The following is a 14,003-nucleotide window of genomic DNA, read 5'->3' as shown; positions in this document are numbered from 1 at the left end:
AAGTTAAAAACTATTTCAAATATCTTAAACGGGAATGACTAGATTAATATAATTTATTCTAAACACTATATTTCCTATCTATTTAAAATAGTTTCAGTACTTTTCTTTTTCTGTCTTTTTTGCTCTGTAGACCAGGCTGTCCTGGAATTCAAACATCAGCCTGCCTCTGCCTCTGAGTGCTGGATCTAAAGGTGTTTGCTACCACCACTTGTCTAGAATAGTTTCAGTATTAATGTTCTAGTCTAATTATCTGAGATCCTTTCAATAAACAATTGCTTATAAGTCATTTCTTCTAGTAGTTCCAGTATTAATTTTCCAAGTCTGATGTTAGAATTACCACTTAATTGAGGGATTCTTTTTTTCAAGAAAATTGTATTTCTACTGGGTGTGCTATGATCCTAGTACACAGGAGGCTGAAGTAGGAGGATTTTGATTCTTAAAGACATCCTGTTCCACACTATTAGGTGATTGTATGTTTTAGGTTCTGTCATATTTTGTTTTTCTTTTTTTCTTCTTCTTTTAGGTGTGTACTAGGTTGCTTTATATATTTGCCCAGTACCCTGTAAAGGCCAAAAGTAGGTGTTGGATACTATGGAACTGGAATTATGGATGTTTGTGCGCTACCATGCCTGTGCTCGAAATCGAACCTGGGTCCTTTGTTAGAGCAACAGTCACTCTAAAACAATGAGTCATATCTCCATCACCTCTTTTTTTGTTTGCATATTCGCTGTTGTGTTTGGAGACAGAGTTTTGAGCAGTCCTGGCTGGTCTTGAACTTGCTGTGTATCCTGGACTGGCTTTGTACTGCTGACTCTTGTGACTCTACCTCCTGAGTGCTGAGACAACCCGTGCCTGACAACACATCCTTGTTTTTTTGAGGTTATCTCATTATGTAGCCTAGACTGACCTTGAATTTGTGATCCTTCTGCCTCTACCTCCTGGGTGTAGCGATTAAAAATATTTACTGTTATGCCCAGCAATATAGGTGTTTAATTTTTGTAGCAATTTGTATTTGAATGATGAAATATTAAATACAGTTTTTATGAACTTAGAATAATAGTTAAATGAATATTTGTTTATATCCCAGAACTATTGGCTAGTTTCAGATGATTGAAATTGTCCAAAGTAGCTTGTTCCTTTTTTCACTTTCAAGGAGGTAGTAATAGTAATATTAATAATTTAATATGAGAATAGTAGGAAATATATGGTGGAGCTAATGGCTGCTGACTTATTGAGACAAATCAGTACCACACAGTTCACTATTTTTGGTACAAAAAGAAAGAAAGATTATTTTTAGGTGTAAAAAAGAAAATGGAAGAGATGAAGTATAGTTTCCACTGGTTTTCGTTAGAAACCACTTATTTTGAGACTAATATTGATAGAAACCTTTTGCAAATAAGGTCCGTATCTATTTTAAGTCACAAAAGACCTAGAAGTGAGTTGGAAGTGAGACATGTGAAACTTCCCTGGCAGTGTGTGATAAGCACTGAGAGTTTATAAGCTTATATCTTAAAAAGTGTTTGGTTTGGTTACAGGAATGACTGATTTTTTTTTTTTTTTTGATCTAGGGTCATATGTAGCCTAAGATGGCCTCACACTCTTGAGATAGCTGAAGATAACTAGGAAAAGCTACAGGTTTGGGCCACCATTCTGCGTCTCATGGGGACTGAACTCAGGATTGTGTCCATGCCAGCAAGCACTCGTCACCTTGTGCTCTATCTCTACACCCCTCTTCCCATAGTGCTTTACGACAAACAGCCCCCTTAAATCCCTTAGTCCTTAGCTTAAAATACATGACCTTCCTTTATCTGCCTCTTATTTTCCCGTGACTTTCTGATTCATTGCCTTATTTCCTAGTCTACATTTTATTATTCGTGGAAAGCTCCCAGGGTAGTTTGTACTAGGAAAACTGGAACCCTCAGGATTAGAGACTGACAGTACGCACAGACATATCTGCTGTGCCCAATATAGAGGCAAACATGAATAAATGTGAGCATCATTGTGTTGCTATTTTCTTGTTTTTGTTTTGGGGCCTTGCTATGTTTGCAGTACAGGTGAAACCCAGGGTGTGTGCTATGTCCCCACCCTGACAGATTGTCTATTTGAGGCTATTGAGGCAGGCAGATACCTGTTGTCACCCTGGGTTCAAGTCTCGGTGTTCACATGGTAGAAGGAGAGAACAGAAACCTCCTGGAGGTTTTCCTGTTACACACTCACACAGAATAAAGAAAGAAAAAACAATTTATTTTTAAAAATAAAAAAATGGTCTGTTTGCTGATTTTCTTTCAATACTTTTATCTCTTCTAATTGTTATTTTAAAGCATTTAGTACTATGACTGCTAACTCGTGTACTTAGTATCCCAGTACACATTTAAAATAACAATGAGTGCATTACCTAAGTGTTTTTTTTTTCAGGTATGAGGAAGTCCCTGATAATATTCTGATACTGTTTCTGCAAATGTACTTCATGTTGATAATGACTTGAACTAGGTAACCAAATATATTTTACAATCATCTCTATAAAATCCAGATTTACACCCATATAGAATCTTGTAGTCTTCTATGAACTATCTTAGATATTCAAGGATATTTATATTGAAAAAACTGAAGCATAGAGTCTTTGAACCCCTATTGACATACTGTAGTTTATCTCCTTGAATGGGCCTGGTTTATTTGAGCTCCCAGTTTGTCAGTGACATTACAGTCTTTACCTAGACTGCCTTCATCATCCCACTTATGCCTGATTGCTACTTACTTTTCAATCTTAGCCTGAATATTAGTTCTTCCGGGAGGCCTTCTATAATCCGGGCTTCCTTCCACCTTATAAAGCTGTGCGGCTTCACCATCATGAAAATATCCTAATTACCTACGAGGCTGTATTTGCCTCTGATCGCAGGCCATATTTCATTTCTGTGTAGCCCAGCCATTTGGAGTAAATGCCAATGTATATTTAACAATTAAAAGAATGACCAAAACCATTTACTTTAAAGACCGAGAAAGTAGCTTCAGTCTTTCTGCTAGCAACCCTGTTTTAGTTTGCCTTAAAGAGAAATGTTAAGTGAAAATATGTGGTTACTCCAATTATACAAGGAAGTTATGGACCTCAAAGATGGAAGTGTTAATCTCTTATTGGTGCTATAATAAATAACCACAAACTTAGTGCCTCAGTGCTACAGCTAGGAGGGTTGTGGACAACACAAGGACCTGGAAAGGAACACAATTGTAGACAGAAACACAGGACTCTGGGTTCATTTCAGAAACAAATAGCTTTCATTTTCCCCCAATGCTGTTTGTATATTGTATAGCTAGCTATTAGAGATAACATTGCAAGCAGAGCTTGAACAGTCTCTTCGATTCCGTTACCTGAGTTTCTGCTTGGTACTTCCCTGTTCTTGTGGTGTTGAGTTGCCTCAGAAGACATTCCACCTAGGCTTTAAAGCCTGCAGCAAACAGACCCATCTTTTTATTTATTTTATTTTACTTTTTTTTTTTCGAGACAGGGTTTCTCTGTGGCTTTGGAGCCTGTCCTAGAACTAGCTCTGTAGACCAGGCTGGTCTCGAACTCACAGAGATCCGCCTGCCTCTGCCTCCCGAGTGCTGGGATTAAAGGCGTGCGCCACCACCGCCCGGCAAATGTGTAGCCCAGGCTGGCCTCGAACTCCTGATCCTCCTGCCTCTGCCTCCTTCAGCAAATCCTACCGGCGTGCGTCACCACTACTGGCCTATCTTTTTTTAAAAATAAATTTCCAAAGTCATGTGGCCACATCTCAGTTATGGTTTGTGCTTGAGGAAGGAACTGCAGACCATCTGGACCCCCAAAAGTCAAGACCAAACATTAATTATTGTTTCTTTCAGTAGGTTAGAGGTCAGATGTGGTCTCTTTGGATCAAAGTCAAGATGTTAGAAGGGCTGTGTTCTTACTGGAGTCTCTCGGGGAGAGTCTGTTTCCATGCCTTTCTTAGCTCTAGATATTGCTACCATATTATCTTGCCATGGCTCCTTCCTTTAATCTCAAAGTCAGTGATTCAGGATCCTAGCATTTCTCCCTTGCTCTCCTGTGGCTTCTCAGCAATAAGAATTCTGTGGTTGGTTGTCTTACATCCAGTGGGACAATTCAGGACATCCGCAAGCCAATTGATTAGCAACCCTAACTCCAGCTGCAACTTAAATGCCTCTCTGCTGTGTAATACAGCTTATTCACACGCTCTTAAGGATACAACGTATTTAGCATTGATGTTGATCTGTAGAAAAAAAGCTGCTCTTCAGTAATGTAAATTTTAGCATTTAGTAAAATGCTAAAAGAGTAGTGCTGTTACATCTCAGCCATGTTCTAGGTCTTTGTACTTATTAATTCTCATTAGCTTTGATGACATGCATGCCACAACCGTACAAATGAAACCTAAGAAGATTTTTTTCGTTGTTTTTCAGTGCTTATAGATCAAACCCAGAACCTTATGCATGTTAGGTAAGTGCTCTACTATTTCACTTCATCCATAGCCCAGGAAAAGAAATTTTAAATAGCTTTCCAAAATCTTATTGAACCCAGACAATATCTGACTGTGGATCTGTTGCTTTGGGTTTGTAGGAAAATTGAGATTTTTCTCAGCATATCTTTACAGTTGCATCTCTGTGTGTTATGTGCATATGTATGTTCATGGGGGGAATCTGTTTGTGTGGTGCAATAGTATGTGTGTGTGTGTTTGCGAAGGTTGGAGGGACAACCTTGTGTGTCATCCTCAGGGGAGTGGTCCACTTCCTATGAGATGCTAGGGTCTCATTGGTCCAGAGTGCACCAGCTAGGCCAGACTGGCCAGTGAGACCCACAGATCCTGCCGGTCCCATGTTCTCAGCTTTGAGATGAGAAGCACTGGCCAGCACACCTGAAGTTTGGGTTCTTGTACATCAAATTCAGGTCCTCATGCTTATGGAGCAAATGCTTTTACTGACTGAGTCAACCACGGGCCTGCATCAATTTGTTATTCCTCATATATATTATTCTTCTTATTCTTAAGAAAAATGTATTTAGTATGGTATTGACACAAATGCAAACACCTGACAAAAGAATTAGAACATGGAAAATATGTATTTGCTTTCCTATTCTCTTTTCTCCTTTCTCTGGTACACTGGTTCTCACCCTTCCTAATGCTGAGATCCACTAATACAGTCCTTATGTTGTGGTGAACCCCAACCATAAAATATTATGTTAATGTTATGAATTGTAATGTAAATATCTGATATGCAACCTCTTGTGGTGGTTGTAGCCCACAGGTTGAGAACCACTGCTCACACTGTAGTTGAAACTGGCTTGGGGTTTAATGTGTAGCCTGACAATCTTCAGACTCTTGATAGTCCTCCTGCTTCAGCTCCAGAATTGAGTCAGGCTCTTTTATCAAAAAAAACCTGCTGTATGTGTATGTGTGTGCTTGTGTGGGCTCATGTGTGTATGTGTGTGTGGTATATAGGTAAATGTGTGTATATGTGTGTGTGGTGTATGTGTGCATATGTGTGTATGTGAGTATGTGTATGTGTGCATGGTGTATGTATGTATATATGTGTGGTGTATGGATATATGAGTGTATGTATGCATGCTGTGTTTATGTGAGTATGTTGTGTGGTGTACATATGTGTATGGTGCCTATAGCAGCAGCCTCCTGCCCAAATATATGACGTTTGTTTCCTTATGTATATGTATATATGACATCTGTGTATATGTGTGATATGTGTGTATGCATGCATGCATGTGCATATGTATGCATGTGTGTGGTGTATGTGCATTTGTGTATGTGTGTGTGGTATATGTGTGTGTATGGAGTACATGAACCTTTGTATGTGTGTGTATGGTATATGTGTGTATATTTGTGTATGGTGTATGTGTGTGAATATGTCTGCATGTGTATGATGTATGTGTTCATGTGTATGTGTGTGTGGTATGTGTTGGTAGTGGTAGAACTCACTGAGCCATATCCCTAGCCCTATGGTTCCTGTTTGGTTTTTCTTTATATTCCCTTTTTTTTTTTCAAGACAGGGTTTCTCTGTGTAGCCCTGGCCGTCCTGGAACTGTATAGATTAGGCTGGCCTCGAACTCAGAGATCTGCCTACCTCTGCCTCCCAAGGGCTGGGTTTAAAGATGTGCACCACCACCACCCAGCCATATTCTTTTAATATGTTCCATTTGATACTACTTTTTATGAACCCCACTTTGCTTCAAGGGAGCATCCATTTAGTATATGGGAGAAATTGTATACACGTGAAGAAAGTTACTTAAGGTAAAGTAGTGTGCTAACCTTTATAAAAGGTACTGTGGGGACACAGTGGAGTGTATTGCAATTTATTTTAAGAGTAAAGGGTAGCTTGAATTAAGTAGTGATTTGCTAGAATTAAATTAAAATAATTTAGAATTTTTGAGAAGGATTGTGTGGGAGACAGTTAAATTTCTGGTAAGGAAATGACAGGGTAAAAGAAGATTCTAAAACAAGAAATAAAATATTGTATATTATAGGAAAGGAAATAAGCCATATTTGCCTAGCAGCAGCCTCCTCCTCAAATAGATCATATGTTTGTTTCCTTAATGCACAGCTAGACCAGACTGCTGGGGTTGATGGCCTAAAGCCAGGCATTGTTGTCTGAGGGGTTCTCTTAGGACCCTCTTTATTATGTGTCTCCAGATACATGGCCATGAAGTCTACACTTTCTTTCTCAGATGAAGTTTGGAAGTAGGCCACTTGTAGATCAGGACCGGTGGGTGAGGGTAAGTGCAGGGTGATGCCAGCCAACTGACAAGCAGATCCTGATGGCAGTTCTGTGAAAAGCCACTGCAGGTGCAGGTTTATTTAAAAACAGACCACGGCCCAGGTGCAAGTCTCCTCATAAACATTTAACCACAGACCTGCCCTAAGGGTCTGTGGGGAAAGCTTTTGGAGAAAACTGGTTCAGTTTTTGTTGCCTTAATTTTTAATTTTTAGAAGCATTTCATAGTAAAATTTATACCTCTTGTTTTGAGTTCTTTTTAGATGTAAGATTTTGCTTTCTGATATCTATATACAAATTTGATGAATATGGTGATTGACTAAACACCAGCATTGCAATTTCTGTGTGCAAAAGCTGAAATACTTAGGGATAAAAATACCACTTTTTATGCGATTTCTCCATACAGATGTGGAAAAATGAGTGTCTAGGATTTTGGTACTTTGAAAGGTCAACTAAGCTGGAAGTTAGATCCAGATTCCACTTTTATTTTTAAGGTGGTGATGGTGATTCTAAAATCCAAATTAGAACTGAGTGTGTGGCCTGTATCTGTGATCCCAGGACATCAGAGCTGGAGGTAAGAAAACCAGGAATTCAGAGCAAGCCTCATCTCCATACCATGCATGAGGCCAGCCTGGGCTACATGAGATACTGTCTCAACAAAGATGCAACAAACAAAAATTTAAAATAGATCATATTTTTCTTTCTGTTTTTTTTTCTTTTCATTTTGAGGTATGATGCCATGTGACCTAAGTTACTATGTAGCTAAAGAATGACCTCAAGCTCTGGATCATCCTGCTTCCATCTGCCAGAGTGCTGGAACTCTGGGCATGTGCCACTGTGCCTAGAAAAATCTGCACAATTTAAAATAGGAAAAAAATGTTTCTCTTGGACTAGTGATCTCGTTTAGTGTGTAGAAGAGCTTGTGATCCAAGCCTGACCTCTGAGATGATGCCAGAGCCCACAGTGGAAGGACAGAACTGACTCCCAAATGTTGTCCTCCGACCTCCACATATGCACTGTGGCACAGAAGGCCTCACTCATGCACACATTATATATACACAATAATAATAATAAGTAAAATGATTGGTAGAGTTACTTGTTTTAATCTAAATTGTTTTATTTACCAATAAAGACTCAGGAATTAGATATTGGAGTTAAAACCTGCTAGGTCAGAGAAGCTGAGAAGCAACCAGCTGACTTTTTTTTTTTTTTTTTTTTTTTGTGCCAGAGACCTGGTAAGAGAGCTTTTTTCCATACCATTGTTATACTCGGAACTGTCTATGAAATTTCCTGTTTTATGGAAAAGTCTGCCAGAAACTATGGCCCTGTAGGCTGAAGATGGAGACCTGAATGGTACAGAAGAACTTTGGGTGACTGTCTAGGCAGCAAGATGTCTCTGTCAATTCGAGAGTTTTGGAAGTTGCTTACAATGCACTTCCTTTTAACTTAGGTAATATATCTTTCTGGAGTCTTTGATGGATTTGAAGAATAGATATAGTTTTTCTTAGTTATGATAAAAGATAAAGTAAAAATAAATATTGTAACTATAATTCTTGATTGATAACTGTTTTGTTGTATGTAATCTTGCTATGTTAAAGTTAAAACCTTCCTTTTTATTTAAACAGAAAAGGGCAGGTGATGTGGGATTCCCCTCTGTATGCTGTGAATACCATTGGTTAGTAAAGAAGCTGCTTTGGGCCTATTGCAGCACAGAATGGAGTAAGGTGGGAATTCCAAGCAGATATAGGAGGAGAGAGTAGGCAAAGTCATCGAGAAGCCATGTAGCTGTCACAGGAGATAGATGCTGGACATTGGACAGGACCTTACCAGTAGGCCACAATGACGTGGCAATACACAGATGAATAGAAATGGGTTAACTTTAGATGTAAGCGCTAGCTAGAAATGCACTTAAGCTATTGGCCAAACAGTATTGCAAATAACATAATTTCTGTGTGATTGTTTCGGGTCTGGGTGGCCAGGAACAAATGAGCAGCCTCTGACTACACATTCCAAATCAAAAAAAGCCCATGAATCTCTAAGTCTCTCCCTGCTCCTTCCTGTGCGTCCATCTTCCCAGGTTTTCTGTACTCTCTATGTCTAATTATTGTCAATTAGTCACTGCCTCTGCCCCCCCCCCAATCCAAGGTTAATTTTATTCACAGTCTTGGAGTTTCATATTGCGATCAAATATATCATAACATTTTCCCATTTTAACTCTAACACAGTAAAACTTATACAGTAAGAAAAAATGATCAGATATTGTCTAAATAAAAAGGAAAGGTTTTAACTCTAACATAGTAGAAGTATTAACAAGAACAATTATCAGAGCCAGGCAGTGTGGCACATGCCATTAATACCAGCACACAGGAGGCAGAGGTAGGCAGACCTCTGTGCGTTTGTGGCCAACCTGGTCTACAAGAGCTAGTTCCAGGATAGGCTCCAAAGCTATAGAGAAACCCTGTCTCAAAAAATAAAAAACAGAAACAGACAAAAAAAACCCCAATTATCAGTTAAAAATTACATTCATAATGTCCAGTAGTAATTGGCAAATTTGGAGAAAATACTCTAATATTTATCCTATCTTGGTGAGTTCAGAGTTTTGTACCTGAACCACTTCCTATCATAACTTGTATTACCAATCTAAAAGTATCTTTTTAGACCTTAAAAAGTTTTCTTGCATAAACAACTTAAGCTTTTATGTCTTCCAACCTTATACAATTTACATCTCTTTTGTAAGTTTCTTTTCTGAATTTGGTATAAAAGAAAATGTTATAACTATCTAATCTTTAATCACCATCAGAGACCTGAGAAGGATGAAATATTACCCGAGTAAACAGGAAATACAGAGAAAGCAACTCTTAAAACTATAGAAATGACAAAAACATATGGCTGCCTGGACAGTCACCCAAGGTTCCTCTGCAGTGTTGGGGCATCCATTTTTGGCCTACAGACCTAGACTATCTTACAGACTTTTCTGTGTAGCAGGAACTTTGAAGGATTGGCCTATCTTATCTTGGCAAAGTTCAATAGTCAGACTCATTTGTATTTTGCTTGTCCAATTTGGACAGAACACTGTCAGAAGTTGAGGCAAGGGCAGTTTCTTGTCTAGTGGCTAACTTGGCCCACATTTGAAACAAACTCCATATGGAGGTTCTTCAATGCACATCATCCTTTTTGATGAATATTAGAGTTGCCAGAAGCAGATGTGTCTCACTGTCATGAAAAGCCTTATATTATCAAAACATCTTAAATGCCATGTTCTGTAGATCTCTGAAGACTATCTAAAATACATGAGGCTACATAAAGTTTATGTCTACATCTAAACCGTTACTACAAGTTTGATTGTTATCTTAATTATCCTAAATAGTTTGTAATAGTGTCCGAGGACTTGAACTTTACATTACAATTTTAAATGAGTTGCATAGGTATAATACCTTACAGCAAAAATAACCTTAATTTTGTATCAATATACAAAAGTCCATCTGAATATAAAATATTTGAGACTAGTAATTGCTTTTTAGCCTAAAAGTAGATTCAATATCTACCCTTTTATCTTATTATTCCTATTTCCCTCTTTTTTATTTACAGAAAGAGATCCCTGAATCTAACCTCCTTTGTTTAATTTCCTCCTTGACCATGATCAGTAACAACTTGCAACTAACCCCTTAAACAATGATAAACATACATAACACACTGAATGACAAAAACCACTCATACCCTACCTCTTGGAATGTGGGCATCATGTTCTTAAAATTAGTTCCTTCTGACTGGGGGTAATAGTATCATTGGGGGTACCCTGAAAAAATTGGGATAATGGTCAAATCCTTGGAGAGCTAGCTGTACCATTTGTTGTCCAGTCTCTGTGTGATGGAAAGGTGCAGGGCTTCTCTGAAGTCTTGGCCTAGAGTAGTCTATGAGGCTGAACTATCTTAGCTAACAGCTTTGAAGTTGTCCTGAGCAGTTTCTAGCCTGAAGCTGATCTTTGGTGTTTGTCACCACAATCCAGGCAGAATCATCATTGCAGAGCCCCATCATCTTGGAGACCTCAAAAGTCACTGCTAGGAATGCTCATGGTTCACTGTAGAAAACTTAAACGTTTTAAATGTCATATACAGCAGATCTCCTAAAGAGGAGAGGACCACAATCTATTAAGTACACTCGGAGTATACAAACTTAATTTCTAGTTACCTGCTTCAAACTCAAACCTGAAAATATGTACAGGAAGCTAGATGAAATTTATTTCTAAAATTAGTTAGTACTCTGTATGACTACTAATATCCTGACAGAAAGTATGTGTGTGTGTATGTGTGTGTGTTTGTTTGTGTGTGTGTATAATCTTAAAGATTTTGAGATAATATTTATACCTTTAGGAAAGTTTTAAAGAGTCAAAATAAAACCAAAAGATTATGATATTAGTTACAGTAGAATAGTCCCTTAATTTTGGCTTTCTTCTGTCCTTTTTGGACAGAATTTTGGAGGTTCTTCTGACATGAGACAGATTTTGGATTTTTCCTTAACAAACTTGCTTGGTAGAGAAGGAGAGAGCCGTGTTCCAACTCCAAAGCCAGCTTTGATTTTTAATTGAGTTGGGAACCATAAAAAGACCATTTGCCTTTTATGTACAAAGCAACAAAAACAAACATTTGGGAAAATCTATGAAACTCTGACCTGTTGAAAGTGTGTCATAACATTAGGCCAATTTTCTCTTTTTCTTGGGACATTTCTCTCGATGAGTTGTTCTTTTTCTTCCAATGTTTCATTTACCCAGTGGTCTTTAGATTCCATAGCTGGGTGCTTTTATTCTGCTGGAAAGAAAAACAAAACCTTGCCCCAACCTTAATTAATGGTGGGAAGTTCCTTTTCTGGCAGGTTATATTTTTCTTAAGGCAAAATATTTTTTTTGGCAGCAGGAAAAGTATTGTTTTTTTATTATTTTTTCCTGATTCAAAGTTAATTTTATTAACACAGTCTCGGAGTTTCAAAATGCGATCAAATATCCCACAACAATTATTCTTATAATGAAGCATACAGTATTGTTTACATTTTCCTCCTCTGCTGCATCTAGGGGCTTTTCTTCTTTGTTCCTTAACCTATGCATGCCATGCCTTCCCCCATCAAATGCCATTTACTTGCTGTTTTTTTTTTTTTTCTTGTAGCAGTGCTTTTTGTTTCTGTAGTACGCAAAATAAACTTCAAACTGTCCGTGCCTTGTGCAGGAGAGATAACTTAATGGTTAAGGGCATATGTTGTTCTTCAGGGGACCCAGGCTCTATTCCAAGCATCCACATGGTGACCCACAGCCATTCATAACTCCAGTTCCAGGGGATCTGATGCCCTCTTCTGAACTCATTTGCTGATTTTGATGATAAGGGACTACAAGTCAGGGCAGGCACTCACTTCTAGAAGCTCAGAAGAACTTTTAGCCAGCAAGGAAATGGGGAATAGGTCTTAACAATGGCAATGCATGAATTCTGCCAACAATTTGAATAAGCTTGAAAGTGGATTTCTCTCAGTGTGTTGAGATGAGAGTCTGGGGGAAAGGAATGTAGCTTGGTCATTGACTGCTGTCCAGCGCATAGCCCTCCAGTTCAATATCCGTCATGACAAAAATCCCCAGCTTAGGTTGATGGACACTTTAGTCTACAGTGCAAACCTGGAGTGGACTCATTAGCGTAGCCTATCTAGGGATGTAACATAATTCTGGAAATAATCAATGATGGTGTTTTAAATCATTCTGTGTGATTATTTGTGATGCTAGCATAAACTTCATCTTATTAGTTCATGCTTCTGTCTAGATCTGATTCCTTAGAGCCTTCCCAAAGTACAGTGTCCGATGATCTACATCAGACCCCAGCTCTGCCCTACACGCTCTCATTTTATTCCTGTGCAGATTTCTTTTGGAGCATTTATCACAATGTGTGAGTATTTATTCAACTTTCTTTTTCTTGTCTGTCTCACCCATCAAAGTATAATATCTGGGAAGACAGCCCTTGTAGAATATTGGTAAAAACGCAGCAAGGATCTTAGTCAGGAAGTTAGATTGTCAATAAGAACAAAGGTTTTAGCTCAGTTTTGAAATAGGATAAACCACCTTCCCTTTTCAGACAGCATCTCACTTTGTAGGCCTAGGCTGGCCTTGAACTCATGGCAATTCTACGTCAGCCACCTGAGTGCTGGGATTGCAGGAATGAGATACCATGACCAGCTGAAATCTCCTTTATCCTCCACTAGTAACCAGGTGCATGATACCAGGGACATTTGGGAAGTTTTAGTTTGTTTAATGTTGTACTGATAATGAATACTTGTCACATGTGTTTTTATAGGGACATCAGAGTTTTCACTTACAAATGCTTTGTCTTACTTTCTGCACCTCTCTCTACTTGGAAGATTTTCCCACCAATGCTAATAGAATCTTCCCTTAGTTTACTTCTCTGAGTTGATCCAACAATTATTTCTGCTTTGTCTTCTGTGTCAATGTTATAAAAGCTAGAGAAAGAGTTTATGTGGAGACATGGTAAATGCTGTGTTTCTGATGGCCCCACACAATGAGCCGTGTTTGAGGGGAGAGAAATCTCCCATGTCAGTTTTCTCCTCATGTATTGTCCTCATGAGACTATCAGTTAATTGTGGAAGTCTGGTGTCAGGGGTTCTTGGTTATAAACACAGCTATGAAGTTCCTCTATAACTGCATGTGTTATACAGTGTCTCAAGTATGCCTGGTAGTCTTCTTTTAAAATTGTTAATTTTTCCTTTTTAAAATTAGCCTGTTTTAGAGTCTGTTTCTAAGAATGCTAAGAAAGTGAAAGACGGTAATAAGAGAATTTGAAGGGTTATTATTCTCTTTTACTTCATGTATTCTTTATGAAAATAACCAAAGGTACTATCAAACATATTTAGGGTTCACATTATATTGTACCTTTTGTAGCATTTTGGAAATACTAACAAGTTAGTTTTTAAAAGGTATTTTTTTTTATGTATCTAGGTGTTTGTCTGCTTGAATGTTTATGTACCATGTGTGCTAGATACCCAAGGAAGCCAGGAAACGGGTCAAATTCCCTGGAACTAAAGTTGCAGATGATTGTTAGCTGCCATGTGGATGCTGGGAACTAAATTTAGGTCCTCTGTAAGAACAGCCAGTACTCTTAACTATTGAGCCATTTCTCTAACACCAGAACATTTAAAATCTAAAAGATTATTAGGTTACTTGAAATTTACAGACTGACATTTAGTTCAAGATTTAATGTGTGCTTTGCCTT

Source organism: Alexandromys fortis, unplaced genomic scaffold (genome assembly GCF_014885135.2).
Source record: "Alexandromys fortis isolate MF-2015 unplaced genomic scaffold, M_Fortis_MF-2015_v1.1 scaffold_0, whole genome shotgun sequence".
NCBI lineage: Eukaryota > Metazoa > Chordata > Mammalia > Rodentia > Cricetidae > Alexandromys > Alexandromys fortis.
Note: the sequence above shows the minus strand (reverse complement) of the source record.